General features: G+C 34.0%; 1 protein-coding gene across 1 annotated transcript in view; it reads right to left on the bottom strand.

The window, feature by feature from the left end:
* GUCY1A2 (guanylate cyclase 1 soluble subunit alpha 2) overlaps positions 1-16,063 on the bottom strand; it is a 409,223-nt gene that overhangs the window by 133,843 nt on the left and 259,317 nt on the right. The window lies entirely within an intron of this gene.

Raw genomic sequence — 16,063 nt, 5'->3', positions numbered from 1 at the left:
TTCATCAGGAAGTTGCCCTGTTGCACTTGCAGCATCTCTTATCTCAGTAAACTCTACTTTCTCTCCATCTCACCATGCTCAATAAACTCTTCTTACTTTTCACCCAGATTCAAGTCTAGAAATTCTTTTCTGACCTGTGTGCACAGACCATGACAATGTCAGGATGATATTATTTAATGGAATAACTTTATAAAATATTTAAATGTCTCTATTAGAGATTGCATTTTTCTCCTGAAATGTGAAAGTGAGAAGACTGCTGCACAAAATCAAACTAAGCAATTTTGTATTTTATATATATGGTTTCTTGCAAATGTATTTATCTTTCTTCACTGCTAGGTTTTGTTTTTCCTTTCAGTAACTTATCTTTTTTTTTTTTCATGTAGCAAAGTATGCAAATACCTTTAAAAAAGAACTGCTTGGAAAATATTTTGGCAAATATCATCAAAGAACTCTTCAGCAAGATGACTGCTTTTAGAAATATGTACCTGATAAATTATTTTTTCATAGACTGCTAATATGATTAAAAGTGTAAATTTAGACATTATGTAAGTGGTAACAAAAGTCACTATATTATATTAGAGAAAGTAATGATTAAGGATAAAGGCTAAAACAAATTATCAATGGAATTCTATTTCATTGACATACATATGGCATATGTAATAGTATGTATTAAATCATTAAAGCATTAAGGGTGCTTTGCCTATTAAAGAGTGTATTGTTTTTGTATTTATGTACTGTTTCATGTATTGTTAAATACGCAAAAATAATTAGAATATAAGACACAATTTTTAAACTGAAAGACTACCTTATGCAAAAATGTAAATACAACATTTAAAAATTGTAGCTTCTGAATTTCAGTCCACAATAAACAAAGGGGAAATAAGGGGAGAAAAAACAATGGAGTAAGATCGATCATAGATGCCCCCACTCCATCCAGCTTGTGATTGTAACTTTCAAAATAATGATGGAATAACATACAACCCCCACCCCCCCACATAACTGAATCTTTCTCACTTTCTATTTTAAGAAAATTATTGTCAATGGCATATTTCTGAAATAGATTACTTCCACCACCTTAAAGAGGACATCTAAAATAAATTTTAGGGAGTTCCTGTGGTGGCACAGTGGTTAACGAATCTGACTAGGAACCATGAGGTTGTGGGTTCAATCCCTGGCCTTGCTCCATGGGTTAAAGATCCCACGTTGCTGTGAGCTGTGGTGTAGGTCACAGACGCAGCTCGGATCCCACATTGCTGTGGCTCTGGCGTAGGCCAGTGGCTACAGCTCCGATAAAACCCCTAGCCTGGGAACCTCCATATGCCACAGGAGTGGCCCTAGAAAAGGCAAAAAGACAAAATAAATAAATAAATAAATAAAATAAAATTTAAATTTTCTTGATGACTAAAGCCATGAAAAGTCTAGGTTATCAGATAATGAGATACTCAATGTAATAGTAAAAAAATGACAATATGAGATTTAACATGTATTTATTAAGTTTATCGACTGTACTAATTAAGAGCTCAAAGTTTTTAAAATTCTTTTTACACTTTTAAAATGGAAATAGTAATACCGTTCTCAAAGAATTGTTGTTAAAACTTAAAAGAGCTATTGCTCTTATTTATTACATAAATAAAAATGAATGTTTGCAACCTACACCACAGCTCACGGCAATGCCGAATCCTTAACCAACTGAGTAAGGACAGGGATCAAACCCACAACCTCATGGTTGCTAGTCAGATTTGTTAACCACTGAGCCACAATAGGAACTCCAAGATAAATCATTTGTATACTTTTAGTTTTATCTTACTAAGTTCATTCATCACTTCTAACTTCCATTTCTAGTAATGTTATCTGACTAAACTTGGGTCCATTTACCCAATGTGCAGCAAAGCCAGTCCAGTGACAATGGGTTGTGGTGAAGGAAAGAACAACATTTATTGAAAGGTACCAAGCAAAGAGGAGATGTGGCTATGGCTCAAAAGACCCAAACTCCTCGATGGCTTTTGGGCAGGGTTTTTAGGGACATTGTGAAGGTCTCTGGTATGTGACCAGCTTTGCATAATTCTCTGATTGGTTGATGTTGAGGTAACAGATATTTTGGGGATCTCAATTATGACTTTTCTGGCTTCAACCAGTCTGAGGTCTATTTTCAGTTAACTTCTTCCATCTGGTAAGGTTTTTGTATCTGCAAAACAACTCAAGCATATGTCTCAAGAAGTTATCCATAGACCTCTAGGAGGAATAAAAGTCCTTGACTTGGATGACTAAACTATTATTTTGTCTTGCTTGTTTTCCTTTTTTTTCTGCATTTTTTCACTTTTTTTTGGTCTTTTGTCTTTTTAGGGCCACACCTATGGCATATGGAGGTTACCAGGCTAGGGGTCTAATCAGAGTTATAGCCGCAGGCCTACACCACAGTCACAGCAATGCCAGGTCCCAGCCACATCTGTGACCTACACCACAGCTCATGGCAATGCCAGATCCTTAACCCACTGAGTGAGGCCAGGGATTAAACCCACAACCTCATGGTTCTTAGTCAGATTCATTTCTGCTGTGCCACGATGAGAACTCCTGCATTTTTTTTCACTTCTCTGATTGAATTTGCTCTTTAGAACTTGGGGAAGGCCTAGGAAGCTAAAGCTTTTCTATTAACAAGAGGCAGAGGACATGGGAGTCTATCCCTGAGAAGATCCTGTGGGTACTGCCAAACCAAACTTGGTTTAGCTGGCCTGCATGCAGTACAGCCAATCTACTGATACAGGTTGTGGTGAAGGAATGTGCAGCATTTGTTGCAGGGTGCCAAGCAAGGAGTCCAGAGAAACTAGTGCTCAAAACACCAAAACTTGTGGATGGCTTTTGGGGAAGTAATGAAACTTTCCACAGAAAAGAAAATCATGGCATGAGAATAGACTTGTTGCCAAGGGGGAAGGGGAGGGAGTGGGGTAGATTGGGAGCTTGGGGTTAATAGATGCAAACTATTGCCTTTGGAATGGATTAGAAATGAGATCCTGCTGTATAGCACTGGAAACTATGTCTAGTCACTTACGATGGAGCATGATAATGTGAGAAAATAGAATGTATACATGTATGTATAACTGGGTCACCATGCTGTACAGTAGAAAAAAATATTGTATTGGGGGAAATAACAGTTAAAAAATAAAAATCAATCAACTGAAAAAAATAAATAAATAAAGCCAGGTGAAGGAGGGGAGTTGCAGGATATATGATTAGCGCTTGCACAGTTCTCTTATTGGTTGATAGTATGGTAACATGGCAGGGCCGAAGGTTTTAAAGGAGCAATCCATAGGCTCCAGTAGGTTTGAAACAATGTGCTTACAGTGGTCAAGTAGTTAATGTCTTTCTGGGTAGTTTTAGCATCTGTAAAACAACTCAGAAAATGTGCATCAGATACTCCTCTCTAGCTACTTCAGAGAGGAGCTAAAGCAGGAGGTATGGGAGAAGAGTCTGTCCTAGGAAGGCCTCATAGGGTCCTGCTTGGTTACATAGGGCCTTGCTTAATTTTAGTAAAAGCAGATTATATAATTTGAACAAAACCCTCTGCAGGTCAGTTCACAAGGCAATGAAAAAGATATGAGGGAAGATGAACCTGAGGAGGGGTTTGAGAGTGCTTTTCTTTTACGGTTATTTTCTGACTTCAGAGGTGACTGGGAGGTTGAGAAACTGAGCAACTGAGTAGTACTTTTGACATTGAGGACAAAACTATGAGTTCAAGTGAAGCAGGAGATAGATGGGTCTCAGGATGAGCAATAGTAATCTGTTCCCTGTGGACAGATAACTTCAAGATAAAAGCTTCATCCTGCTTGGATAAGAGATAGAGACCATCTATTTCTCATTCTTGAGGTCAAGGATACCTCACCTCCAAAACTACACACTCACAATAAACTTCCTCAGGGGTCAGAGAAAGGAGGCAGACCAGACCATAGCACATCCTGTCAACTTTCCAGAGACCTTTCTGCTGGAATCTATCCTGGCTAAAGTATACACACGCATACAGGGGAAGGCACTGACTCAGGCCAAAGCCAGAGGAAGCAAGATTACTGGCCAGAGGAAGCCTGAAAGAACTACCCCATACAAATGATTTAAATGACCTCCAAAACAAGTTTTGCTCTCCTGCTCTCTTGCTCTTTCTGTCTCTGTCTATCTCTACACCTTCCAGACCACCCCTGCCTGTGCTTCTTCTACACCTATCTTCTCTCTATGAATACTTATTTGCCTCAATACCCTCAGTCTCTTTGCTGAATGCTTTCTCCAAAGGAACAAAGTTCTGGGGATCTACATCAAGTGCTTGGAGTTCAGCATTCTCACCTGACAGCCACCCAAGACACAAGGATTGCCCAGGAGGAGACCTTAGTAAAATCTCCTTACTTTGAGATGAGAACCTGACTGGCATAAGTAATTACAGAAACATAAAGTGAATCAGAATCAGAAGTAAATTGGCCCTCAAAGAGACTTAAATCTAGCATTAAACCATCTGATCCTTGACTGAGCAGTTCCTAGCAACCCTTCCCACTAGAAGAACTCATAAAATTTCCCTACATGAAGATACTTCATTCTAGGTCTAAAATTATTTCTCTAATTTTTATATAAAACCTTGAGCATTTAAACAAAAAAAAAATTAGCACACAGGAGACAAGTTACATGACTAAATACTAAGTGAGGGGACAGTGTAATAGACCACAGGCACTATAGAAAATGAATTTATTGAGCAGAGAGTTTAACTATGGCTGATATCATCAGGGATATATATTAAAAGCATTAAAATTTTGTAAGATAAAGGAATTTCAAAAACTATAAACTGCTATAATCAATACTAAGTATTAAGTGGGTAGGTTTTCATAACCAAATGAAGTATAAATGAGTTAGAAGATAGATCTGAAGAGGGTATACAGGACTCAAGCTCTAAAAAGCAAGCAGAAGCAAACTCAGAAGAGACTCTGTTATAATCATATCTACCAGTACAGGCTTAGTAAAAAAATACTTTAAACATATTTTTTAAAAAATATAAACACACTTCTAGAACCAAATAAACTCACTCTGCAGTACAGATTTATTAAAAAACATATTTAGCCATAAATTAGCCATATATAGTACTTTGTGTGTTAGTGTTGCAATAAAACAATGATTCACTATTAAAACTGCCACTATATGCACTACCTAGGTGATTAAAAGCAAATTCAAATGTGTCTATTGGATAAACACAAGAAATGAGGGGAACTGGGTTCAAGACCTTAACAGTGAGTTCATATAATGCCTATGCAGTTCTTCCAAACCCCTTAAGTTTTTCTTCTTAGATACAGATTCTAGAGGTAGAACATTTCAAATGAGTATACATATTTCAAGATGAAAGGTACTAATTATATGGAGTTCCCATCATGGTTCCGTGGTTAACAGTCCCCACTAGCATCCATGAGGGTGCGGGTTCAATCCTTGGTCTAGCTCAGTTGGTTAAGGATCCAGCATTGCCGCGAGCTGTGCTGTAGGTCACAGACACGGCTTGGATCCAGCATTGCTGTGGCTCTGGAATAGGCCATGTGCTATAGCTCAAATTGGACCCCTAGCCTGGGAACCTCCATATGCCATGGGTGCAGCCCTAAAAAAGAAGACAGAAAAAGACCAAAAGAAAAAGTACTAATTATAACTTACTAAACTTTATAAACAAACAATCATCAAAGAATCATAGAGAGTTAATCAGGTTATCAAATAATTAGTTGTTCTTTTTTCTAAATACTATCTTGAGCTGTTATCTTATGAGGTTAATTAAATACTGCAATATTTGCAAAGAGCAAATCACTCAAAATATTAAAATACCATTAGGTTTTCTTTATAAATAACCACTATGTAAAAATTAGAGAATAATTATTTCATCATCACAAAAAATCCTTTAAGCTCATTAGAAGGCTATGATGAAGCTTAAGAAGCTGGAATTTAATATATTATAATATATATAAATTGTAAATTAATATTCTTGCCTTTAGATTAGGTAGCTAGAAGAAATACAGTGTTTCCCTGATTTGCAAGTGAGATTGCAAACCACGTTGGTTGTACAACATGATTACACATTGTTTTTAAATCCTATTTCACAATCACTCTATAATTGTCTCATTACATAAAACACACTGTTCTTTGAACTAATAAAGGGAATTTGAATTTGTATGTCTATGTAATGATACTCAATGAAATTATTTTTTAAAACACTCAAGTCCAAAAGTAAAATTAGATATTTGGACATGCTAATTCAAACTTCTTCAAAATCCTTAATCATGAAAATGTACTTGTCTTTCTAATATATGTTTAATTACACTGTCTAGTCAGCAGTCATCAACATTTTGTTATTTTACTCAATGAGTAGTTAAACTGTTAGTAAAAGTTAAGACTTTTAGCACTAAAAACTCTTCAAAATACTTTGGTAAGATTAGGTTCACAAGATTAAGAAGCAGAATAAAATTATGCAACTGTCTTACCTTTCTTTTTATGGCCACACCCATGACATATGGAAATTCTCAGGGATTGAATCCAAGCCACAACTGTGGCAACACTAGATTCTTTAACCCACTGAGCCAAGCCAGAGATCAAATCCATGCTTCCACAGTGACCTGAGCCACTTCAGTAGAATTTTTAACCCCCTGCAGCACAGTGGGAACTTCAGAGTTACACTATCAAGTAATGAAATCCCAATATAAGTATCTTAAAAAAAGAGGAAAGAATATAAATCTGATTTTGCTTTTCTTCAATTGTCTATTTTTAATTTACAAGAAATCAGATATCCTATAGGGATACACATTTCCATATATTTAGCCAGTAGAATCAACAATATATTGATAAAATATTTAAAATCTAATCACTCTTTTTAAAAAGTTTTTTTTGTTTGTTTTTTTTTTTTTGCAATGGCCACACCCAAGATGTATGGAAGTTCCTGGGCCAGGGATTGAATCTGAGGCACAGCTACAAACTGTGGCAATGCCAGATCCTTTAACCCACTTTGCTGTGCCAGGGATTCAACCACACCCAAGCTGTTGCAGTGGGATTCTTAACCCACTCTACTTCAGTGGGAACTCTCAGGATATTTTTTGTTGTTTTTTTTGCTTTTTAAATTTTATTTTATTTCTGTAATTCAGTGAATTTTTATTATATTTGTACAATCATCATCACAACCCAATTTTACAACTTTTTCATCCCAAACCCCCAGCCTATCCCTTTCCCCAAAACCAACTTGTGTCTCCTTTGGTAAACATAGTTTTTCAAAGTCTGTGAGTCAGTTTCTGTTCTACAAATAACTTCATTGTATCTTTTTTTTTTTTCTTTTGGACTCCACATATAAGTGATGGCATGTAATTTTTGTGTCTCATGTCTGACTAACTTCACATAGCATGGTAATTTCTAGGTCCATCCATGTTGCTGCAAATGCCATTATTTCCCTTCTTTTTATAGCTAATATTCCATTCAGTATATGTACTGCACCTTCTTTATCCATTTCTCTGACTATGGACATTTAGGTTGCTTCCATGTCTTGACCATTGTATATAGTGCTGCAATGAACACTGGGTATATGTATGTTTCAGAGTCATAGTTTTCTCTGGATAGAAGCCCAGGAATGGGACTGCTGGATCAAATGTTAATTCAATTTTCAGTTTTTTGAGGAATCTCCATACAGGTTTCCATAGTGGTTGCACTAATTTAGATCCAATCAACAGTGCAAGTGGGTTCCCTTATCTCTACACCCTCTCCAGAATGTATCGTTTGTAACTTTTTGATGATGACCATTCTGGCTGGTGTAAGGTAGTACCTCAGTAGTTTTGATTTGAATTTCTCTAATAATTAGTGACACTGAACATTTTTCATGTATTTTTTTGGCCATCTGTAGGTCTTTTTTGGGGAATTGACTGTTTAGATCTTCTGACAATTTTTTTGATGGCACTGTTTGCTTTTTTGTTTTGGTATTGAGCTGCAGGAGGTATTTGCACATTTTAGAGATCAATTCCTTGTCAGTTGCTTCATTTGCAAATATTTTCTCCCATGCTGTGGGATGTCTTTTCATTTTGTTAAGGGTTTCCTTTGCTGTGTAAAAACTTTTTAAGTTTAATTAGGTCCCATTTGTTTGTTTTTTGTTTTCATTATCACTACTCTAGGGAGTGGATCTGAGCAGATATTGGTGTGGTTTGTCAGAGAGTGTTCAAACTATGTTTTCCTCTAAGACTTTTATAGTATACGGTCTTATATTTAGGTCTTTAATCAATTTTGAGTTTATTTTTGTGTATGGTGTTAGGGAGTGTCCTAATTTCATTCCTTTACCTGTAGCTGTCCAGTTTTCCCAGCACTACTTATCAAAGAGACTGTCTTTTCTCCATTATTTATTCTTGCCTCCTTTGTCATAGATTAGCTGACCATAGATGTTTGGGTTTAATTCTGGGCTTTCTATCTGGTTACACTGATCTATATTTCTGTTTTTGTGCCAGTACCATACTGTTTTTATGACTGTAGCTTTGTAGTATAGTCTGATGTCAGGGTGTCTGAATCCTCCAGATCCATTTTTCCTTTCTCAGGATGGCTTTGGCTATTCTGGGTCTTTTGTGCTTTCAAACAAACTTTAAATATTTTGTTCTAGTTCTATGAAAAATGCCACTGGAATTTGATAGGTATTGCATAGAATTTATAGATTGCCTTGGGTAGTATAGATATTTTGACCTCATTGATTTTTTTCATTTCCAAGAACATGGTATATTTTTCTGTTTGTATCATCTTTGATCTCCTTCATCAGCATCTAATAGTTTTCAGAGTACAGGTCTTTTGCCTCTTTAAGTAGGTAATTTATTCTTTTTGATGTGATGGCAAATGGGATTGTTTCTCTAATTTCTCTTTCTAATCTCAATGTTAGTATATAGAAATGCAGTCAATTTCTGTGTATTAATTTTGTATCCTTCATCTTTGCCAAATTCATTGATGAGCTCTAACAGTTTTCTGGTAATGTCTTTAGGATTTTCTAGGTATAGAATCATGTCACTGGCAAACAGTGAGAGTTTTACTTCTTCCTTTAAAATTTGAATTCCTTTTATTTATTTATTTTTCTTCTCTGATTGTTGTGGCTAGGTGTTCCAAAACTATGTTGAGTAGTAGTGGTGAGAGTGCCTTGTTCCTGATTTTAGCAAGAATTTTTTCAGCTTTTCACCATTGAGAATGATATTAGCTGTGGGTTTTTCATATATGGGTTTATCATGTTGAGGTAGGTTCCTTCTATGTCCACTTTCTGGAGGGTTTATATCAGAAATGGGTGTTGGGTTTTGTCAAAAGCTTTTTCTGCACTTACTGAGATGATTATATGGTTTTTAATCTTCAGTTTGTTAATGTGGTGTATCACACTGATTGATATGTGGTTATTGAAAAATCCTTGCATCCCTGAGATAAATCCCACTTGATCATGATGCACAATCTTTTTAATGTATTGCTGGATTTGGTTTGCTAGTACTTTGTGAAGGATTTTTGCGTCTATGTTCATCAGTGATATTGGCCTGTAATTTTCTTTTTTGGGGTGGTATCTTTGTCTAGTTTTGGTATCAGGGCTATGGTGGCCTCATAGAATGAGTTTGGGAATGTTCCTTCCACTGCAATTTTTAAGAATAGTTTCAGAAGGACAGGTGTTAACTTTTCTCTAAATTTTCATAAAATTCAACTATGAAGCCATTTTTTCCTGGATTTTGGTGGAAGTTTTTAAATCACAGTTTTAATTTCAGTACGTTTGATTGGTTTGTTCATCTTTTACATTTTGTCTTGGTTTAGTCTTGGAAGATTATACCTTTCTAAGAATTTGCCCATTTTTTCTAGGCTGTTGTTTTATTAGTATACAGTTGCTTTTAGTCGTCTCTTATGATACTTTGTATTTTCGCAATGTCCATTGTAACCTCTACTTTTTCACTTCTAATTGTATTGATTTGAACCTGCTTTTTTTTCCTTGATGAGTCTTGTTAATCAATTTTTGTTGATCTTTTCAAAGAACCAGCTTTTTGTTCCATTGATCTTTTCTATGGTTTTATTTGTTTCTGTTTCTCTAATTTCTGCTCTGATCTTTATGATTTCTTTCCTTCTGATAACTTTGGGTTTTTTCTGTTCTTCTTTTTCTAGTTTGCTTTTCTAGTTCCTAAAACTTTGCTTTATGTGTAAAGTTATGTTGTTTATTTGAGATTTTTCCTGTTTCCTGAGGTAGCCTTGTATTGCTCTAAACTTCCCTCTTAGAATTGCTTTTGCTGTATCCCACAGGTTTTGGATTGTTGTTTCTCTGTTTTCATATGCTTCTAGGTGTTTTCTAAAATTCCCTCTTTGATATATTCAGTGATAAATTGATTATTTAGTCTCTACACGTTTGTGTTTTTTGCAGATTTTTTTATTGTTGTTGTTCTTGTTGATTTCCAGTGGTATAGTATTGTGGTTGGAAAAGATGTTTGACATAATTTCAATTTTCTAAATTTACTAAGGCTGGATTGTGGCCCAGAATATGATCTTAGAGAACATTCTGTGTGCACTTGAGAAGAATGTTATTGAATGGGATGTTTTCTAACTATTAAGTCCATCTAGTCTAATGCATCATTTAAGGCCTGTGTTTCTTTGCTGTTTTTCTGTCTAGATGATCTGTCTATTGCTGTACATGGGGTGTTGAAGTCCCCCACCATTGTTGCATTATTGTCAATTTCTTCTTTTAAGGTTGTTAGAAGTTGCCTTATATATTGAGGCGATCCTGATGGATGGGCCAAATTTTTTCAAAATGGCCATCTCCAGAGGAGTTCACACTGATAATTAGTCTGAAGACCTTTGCCTTCAATGTACATGTTTATATATATACGCACACAATGTGTATGTTGTTATATCTTCTTCTTGGATTGATCCTTCAGTCATTATGTAATGTCCTTCTTTGTGTCTTATAATAGACTTTATGTTAAGGTCTATTTTGTCTGATATGAGTATTTGTACTCCAGCTTTCTTTTGATTTCCATTTGTATGGAATATTTACTTCCATCCTCTCATTTTCAATTTGTATGTGTCCCTAGAACTGAAGTGGCTCTCCTGAAGACAGCATGTATATTGGTCTTGTTTTTGTATCCATTTGGCCAGTCTATGTCTTTTGGTTGGGGCATTTAGTCTATTAATATTTAAGGCAATTATTGATATGTATATACTTATTGCCATTTTATTAATTGTTTTGGATTTGTTTTTGTTGGTCTTTTTTCTTCCCTTCTCTTGTGGTTTCATAATTATCTTTATTGTTATGTTCGGATTGCTTTTTCTTATTTGTGTGCATATCTATTATCATTTTTTGTTTTGCAGTTTTCATGAAGTTTTGATATGAGTCTATATATACATACACAAAATTGTTTTAAGTCTTATTTTCTCTTAATTGCAAGTGCATCTCCATTATTCCACATCTTTACCCAACTCATGATTCCTGGTATTGGTAGCATATTTCTGTGGGGATAATTTCCTGTCTTTACTATATATTTGTGTTTACCAGTGAGCCTTATCATTTGTAATATTTTTGTTTCTGGTTTTGGCCTTTTCTTTTTGACCTGGAGAAGTACCTTTAGTATTTGTTGTAAAGATGGTTTAATGGTGCTGAATTCTCTTTGCTTTTGCCTGTTTATAAAGAGCTCTGGTGGGTGGGACTTTATATTTGTGTGTGTGTGTACACACAAACACAGACTATAGAATACTACTCAGCCATAAAAAAGAAGGAAATTATGCTAGTTGCAACATATGGGTGGAATTGGAGGATACTATGTTTAGTGAAATAAGTTAGAGAAAGACAAATAGTGTATATTATAATTTAAGTGTGGAATCTAAGAACACAAAATAGTAAATATAACAAAAAAGAAACAGACTCACAGACACTGAAAGAAACTACTGTTTACAAGTATGGAGAATGAAGAGGCGAGAAGAAGATAGGAATAGAGGATTACAAAGTACAAACTATGTACACAATAAATAAGCTATAAGGATATATATGTAACATAGGGGATATGTACAAAATTTTATAATAAATATAAATGGAGTATAATCTATAAAATTTTTGAATTCCTAAGTTGTACACCTGAACTAATATAACAGTGTGAATCAACTATTTATAACAATAAATATATAATATTTCCAAACACATTCTCTTAGCCCACTATTACCCTGATACCCAAACCAGAAAAAGATGCCACAAAAAAAGAGAAAATTACAGGCCAATATCACTGATGAACATAGATACAAAAATCCTCAACAAAATACTAGCAAACCAAATCCAATAATATATTAAAAAGATTGTACACCATGATCAAGTGGGATTTATCCCAGGGATGCAAGGATTTTTCAATATCTACAAATCAATCAGTGTGATACAACACATTAACAAACTGAAGAAGAGAAAGAAAAAAACATGATCTTCTCAGTAGATGCAGAAAAAGCTTTTGACAAAGTTTAACACCCATTTATGATAAAAACTCTCTAGAAAGTGGGCTAGAGGGAAACTACCTCAACATAATAAAGGCCATATATGACAAACTTAGAGCTAACATAATACTCACTGATGAAATGGTGAAAGCATTTCTGCTATGATCAGGAACAAGACATGGATGCCCACTTACACCATTTTTATTCTATATAGTTTTGTAAGTCACAGCCACAGCAATCAGACAATAAAAATAAATAGAAGTAATCCAAATTGAAAAAGAAATACAAATGTAACTGTTTGCATGTGACATCTTATTATACATAGAAAATCTGGAGGATGCTATCAGAAAACTACTAGAGCACATCAATGAATTTTATAAAGATGCAGAATACACAAATACATAGAAATCTGTTGCATTTTAATATACTAACAATGAAACTTCAGAAAGAGAAATTATGGAAACAATTCCATGTACCCATTGCATCAAAGAGAATAAATTACTTAGGAATAAATTCACCTAAAGAGGCAAAAGACCTGTACTCTGAAAATTGTAAGATGCTGATTGAAGAAACTGAAGATGACACAAACAGATGGAAAGATATACCATGCTCTTGGATTGGAAGAAAAAATATTGTCAAAATGACAATCTACCCAATGTAATGTACAGATTCAGTGTAATCCCATCAAATTACTAATGGCATTTTCAAATAATTTTAAAATTTGTAGAGAAACACAAAAGACTCCAAAAAGATCAAAGCAATCTTGAGTAAGAAGAACTGAGCTGGAGAAATCAGGATCCCTGAATTCAGACTATACTCTACAGTGATAAAAATATGGTACTGGCAGAAAAACAGACATATAGGTCTATGGAACAGGATAGAAAGCTAAACAGTAAATGTGCACACCTATGATAAATTAATTTATGACAAAGGAAGCAAGTATATACAACAGAGAAGAGAGTCTCTTCAAGAAGTAGTGCTGGGAAAACAGAAAACTTAATGTAAAAGAATAAAATTTGAGCATTATTTGTCACCAGATACAAAAAAAACCCACAAAACCTCAAAATGTATTAAAGACCTAAATATAAGATCAGATAAATAAACTCCTAGAGGAAACCCCTAGAGAAAAACATAGGGAGAACATCCTTTGACATAATTTTCAGCAATATCTTTTTGGATCCATTTTCTAGAGGAATGGAAATAAAAGCAAAATAAACAAATGGGACCTAATCAAACTTAAAACCTTTTTGCATAGTAAAGGAAACCGTAAAAAAAATGAAAATACAACTTAAAGAATAAAAGAAAATATTTGCAAGTGATTTTATTGGCAAGGGATTAAACTCAAAACACACAAACTGCTCATACAGCTCAATGTCAAACAAAAAACAAACAAAAACACACAATCCAATAAAAAAATTGGGCAAAAGCCTTAGAGACATTTCTCCAAAGAAGACATACAGATGGCCAACAGGCATATGGAAAGATGCTCAACACTGCAAATCATGAGAAAAATGCAGATCAAACTGCAATTAGCCATTATCTCAAATTGGCCATAATGGTAACCATCAAAAAGTCTACAAATCATAAATGCTGGATAGAGTGTGGAGAAAAAGGAATCCTCCTACACTGTTGGTGGGAATGTAAATTGGTGCACCAACTATGAAAAACAGAATGAAGAGTCTTCAAAAAATAAACATAAGGTTACCATATGATCCTGCAATCCCATTCCAGAGAACAGTCTAATTTTGAAAAGATACACACACCCTAATGTTCACTGAAGCAATAGCTAAGACACTGAAGTGTCCATCAGATGAATGGATAAAGAGAATTGGGCATGTATGAATATATACAAATACATAATACATGCACAGTGAAATGTTACTTACAAAAAGGAAGGAAATATTGCCAGTTGCAGCAATATGGATGGCCCTAGAGATCATCATACCTAAGTGAAGTAAGCCAGGCATAGAAATACAACTATTATATATCACATACATGTGTAATCTTAAAAAAATACAAATGAATTACAGAAAGAAATAGATCTACACACATAGAAATCAAACTTATGTTTACCAAAGAGGAATGGGTGGGAGAAATACATTATGAATCTGGGCTTAAACATGTACACTACTATATATAAAACAGACAACTAACAAGGACCTATTGTAAAGCATGGGGAATGTTACTCAATAATTTGTAATAACTTATAAGGGATAATAATATATATATATTCTTTGTGATTCTTTTATAAATAAAAGAAAATTGTATAAATAAATTATATGTTTATATAGCTATATAAATAAATCTGTGTTGCTGCACTGAAAACTTGAAAATAACATGACATTGTAAATTAACTACACTTCAATTAATATATATATATATTCCATTAAATGTAGATATAAGTTGCAGATATATTATGGAATTAAAAATACAAATGAAGTACAACATAAAAATAAGGAATTCATTACTTAAAAATAAAATGTACATTAATGTAAAAGAAAGATATAATTTTTGATCCCTATGATTTTCTTTGAAGAATCCTTTAGGATTACTGTGTCTGAGAGCTGATTTGTTTATTTTAATAGTTTCAGAAAAAAAAATCCATCTTTTGCATTCCCTCTGTTACCTTCACTTGGAATTCCAATTGAGCATATAATATCTCTTACATAACATACACATTTTACGTTCTTTTTTTCATATTTCTCTATTTTTAATTCTCAGGACTTATTTACAGATACTTTCTTCAGCTGTATCTATTTTGCTTCTAATTTCATCCACTGATGGTTTCTGTTTCTGTTTTTTTTTTTTGGGGTGTGTTTGGGTTTTAATTTTTTTTAATTTATTTTTATTGTGTTGATTGTTTAGAAGTTGTCTGGTTCTTTTTAAAATCTACTTATTCCAGACAAAAATTTTTAAGCTTCTCTTTTATTTCTTTAATTATATTAAGCATTGCATTTTTAATCCTGTGTCTTGACAATTTTGATTATCTGACAACACAGAGAACTATTTTTCTCATCCTTATTTATACTGGTTCTTCTATGGTACTTTGTCTTTCCATGTGAGTGTGTGTTTTTGTTTTCTTTTTCTTTTTTTGCTTTATTTTGTTTTGTTTTTAATATTAGCCACTCATTTTCCAGAGAATTTTAACTGTGGAATTTCTTTGATAAGGGGATTGAAGTTTACTTTCCTCATGGAGAGACAGTATTTCCTAGTTTCTTGTTATCACTGCTAATAACAGAGCACTTGAGTTCACCATTAAATTTTGTTCAATCTACACATATAATGTGATCAGCACACTTCTCACTTTCCTGAGTTCAGTGATATGACCAGTATCTTTTAAAAATATTTAAAAATTATTTAATACCACATGTTAATAATTTTAATCAGAAGTGTTTCTCAGAGTATCTACTTTGCCATACTGTCAAATAAGAAATGTACTCAAATTTCGTGGCTCTGTTTTTCTGGCTTTTTTTTTAAATCCATGTTTGATGAACTGTTATAAAAAGGGTGCCTTAAATTCAAAGTTACTTTGCCAAATACAAGATTTTTGGTTTATAAGGAGTCATAGTAATAACAGTATTCGGATCTATCAGTTGGTGGCAGAAACTTAGCTAACTGACCTCATTCA

Source organism: Sus scrofa, chromosome 9 (genome assembly GCF_000003025.6).
Source record: "Sus scrofa isolate TJ Tabasco breed Duroc chromosome 9, Sscrofa11.1, whole genome shotgun sequence".
Classification (NCBI taxonomy): domain Eukaryota; kingdom Metazoa; phylum Chordata; class Mammalia; order Artiodactyla; family Suidae; genus Sus; species Sus scrofa.
This window is presented reverse-complemented; position numbering and strand designations above follow the sequence as displayed.